At 37.4% G+C, this 2,841-nt stretch overlaps 1 long non-coding RNA gene across 1 annotated transcript; it reads right to left on the bottom strand.

Annotated features, from left to right (window-relative positions):
• Positions 1–635: 635 nt before the first annotated feature.
• On the bottom strand, positions 636–1,809 carry LOC147626433 (uncharacterized). Its single transcript, XR_015268655.1, has 3 exons — positions 1,753–1,809; positions 1,608–1,663; positions 636–886 (listed from the first exon to the last, which is right to left on the bottom strand). It is a non-coding gene; the product is annotated as an uncharacterized LOC147626433 (long non-coding RNA).
• Between the last annotated feature and the right edge of the window lie 1,032 nt (positions 1,810–2,841).

Below are 2,841 nucleotides of genomic sequence, written 5' to 3'. Positions count from 1 at the left end.
TTACTTGAAAGGTGCCCACAAGATGAATGTTCAATGTGCTCACTATTTAAAGAAAAATGGGGCACATTTTGGCACCATGGGTGCATAATTTTCTAATATTCACCATGGACACACTATACTTAAGATCATCATGCCCATTGGTCACTTTCTATTGTTTGCTAGGTGCTCCTACTACTGATTCTTTATGGGATAGGCATAAATTCAAGTAGTGACCTATAGCACAATTTGTTCAAGGAATAACCTATGGGACCTATGGCACAATTTGTCTACTTTACCTGCCATAGCTAAGGTCTTAAGAAGAGAAATACTTTGCACATTGTTCGATGCACATTGAAATTCACCATGAGATCATACTCCATGTTCAAATTTCAATAGTAAATATTTAACAACTTTATACCTTTATAATTCACTCATCCATATACTGACAATGCATCATGAGTAGAACCAAAGCATAAAATGAGATTATCACAAAACGAAAATGGAAGGGATTTTTATAAAAGCCTCCAAGGAAAATGGCAGGGACACTTCAAGATGTCCTAAAAATAGAGAAATTGTAATGACTATAGATCTAATAATCAACAAAAACGGTAGAGTAACCATATCATGCCAGTACAGAAGGTGCTAACTTCTCTCACTCAAGAAATACTCCATTTGTGGCGTGTGTTGGGAAATGGCTAGGCACCCTTCATTATTGCTCAAAGGTACGCTCATATGAGTATGAAACTTTCAATGCTGCCAAACACTTCCATGGCTAAATTTGAGAAGAAATATTGCTAGTTGGATGTCCAAATAAGTGGTGGTGGGTACCTTGTGAGTGACTTCGCATACACACTCTTTAGACATAAAATTGCCACCAATGCAAAGCCGCCGCAGTCAGTGACATCCTCTGCACTCACAAACAAGAGAGCGTTAAAAGACTACATGGTAACTCATTAGCATTTTAGTAGATTCAAACATAAAAAATATCATGCATACAATGTAAAGAGCTACAAAATAAACATATACCTAAGCTCCTCAAAAGATGCATCACAAATATCATGCATACAATGCAAAGGGACAGTAAGCACATATCGAAGCTCCTCAAAAGCTGCAGCTCAGTATAATTTAATTCTGACATGAGCACTTTTTCGCTCATTTGTCTAGAATAGCAACAAGTCATAGCTAAGAATGCTAGGTTGCACTTTTTCGCTCATTTGTCTAGAATAGCAACAAGTCATAGCTAAGAATGCAAACCTAGCAGCCTATGAGTTAACAAGGGTGATAGATACACCAATGGTGAGTCATGTCCCTTCTCTTCAATGTCCAATAAGCATCATTTAAGAATGGAATTTGGGACCTTGGTAGGCAGCTTGGAAGTAGAGTTTACAGCACAAAAAGACTCTATAATAATGTTTTAGGTGAAGAAGAGAAGCATCTTATGACTATATGAGAAACGAGTTTGAAGAATAAGGATGTTTTCTACTTCAAGAGCACAGAGAGGACTAAAAACTCAAACTTCTGATTGTTTTTGACGACTCTTTGGGCAATTGAATGAATGAGACAGTTAATGGTGGTGTTGCACATAACACCGGAACAGGAATGAATGAATGAGACAACTGCTGACATACCTCTTTATGAAACTCGGCAATATTGATAACCTAGCTGCTCTTCATCATCGTCGACCCTGCACAAGAAAGATCGGGTCAGCAGAACCCAGCCAAACGTAAGGCCAAACCCTAATAAAGACCAGTCGCTTATAGCCCTAATAAAGACCTGTCGCTTATAGCCCTAATCGTGGGATCAATCAAGGCTCGTCGATGATTATGTTCAGACCCTTAGATGAGCAGAAAACGCTCACCGCAGCAGCACCTCCGGTTATGTTGAGTTAGTTATAATTAGCGATTATGTTGAGTTAGTTATAATTAGCGATCGTTGACGACTCTCTCGGGACATGCCGTTGTTCTCCAACCGCCGTCGAGTGACTCATCAGATCACAAACGCACACTTGCCCTCTTGGCTACTAAAAGTGATTCTCATTGTACTTCAAATTGTACACGAACCACTTTGGCCGTTGAATATAGGTGGAATGGCATATTTATAAACTTGCATGTTTGCCTACTCCATGTAAAGTGAGTAATAGCCACCTACAATTGTAATACCAGTTCTCTTCTCAAACATCTTAACTAGAGTTTTTGTCCATGGGTAGTTGTGAATCCATATTAAGGTAAACATGAAATTTTAACTACATGAGGATGCAACAAATAAAAGAATAAAAGATCGCACACATCATTCAGATGATTAAACAATTAGCCATACAATGCATATGATAAAATTACAACCATTCAAGGATTAAATTTAGTTTATAACATATAGTCACTTTTTTGGTGCTCTTGAGATAGGCGTGATATGGTATTTTCCTTTATTATGCAAAGTTAAATGTTTTTTTTTTTAAGAGAGAGAGAGAGAGAGAGATTAAACTACATGTATTTTATATGTGCCCCCCTTTAAATACTTGTGATAATCCATCTTAACTTGCCAAGGTTTGTGAAGCCTTAACAAAGAAAGCAGCTAATTGGGAAGTGAGGGAGGATGAGTTAGATTTAAGATGATGGCCATTTTGTCATAACTAAAGACCCATATTACAACATTTGAATTTCTAGCGACCCTAAAAAGTCAATAATCCATCTTGACTTGCCAAGATTTGTGAATACTTTATGAAGAAAGAAGCAAGGGAGGATAAATTAGATTTAAGCTGATGGGAATATCGCAACTAAAGAAAGACCTAAATTACAACTCAAGGCATAGCTCGTGACCCTAAAAAGTTATTAAAGGGACAAAATCTCAACATTACAAGACATTTGT

Source organism: Cibotium barometz, chromosome 22 (genome assembly GCF_041138505.1).
Source record: "Cibotium barometz isolate CiBa-2024 chromosome 22, ASM4113850v1, whole genome shotgun sequence".
Classification (NCBI taxonomy): Eukaryota; Viridiplantae; Streptophyta; class Polypodiopsida; order Cyatheales; family Cibotiaceae; genus Cibotium; species Cibotium barometz.
Note: the sequence above shows the minus strand (reverse complement) of the source record. Positions and strands in the feature narration are given on the sequence as shown.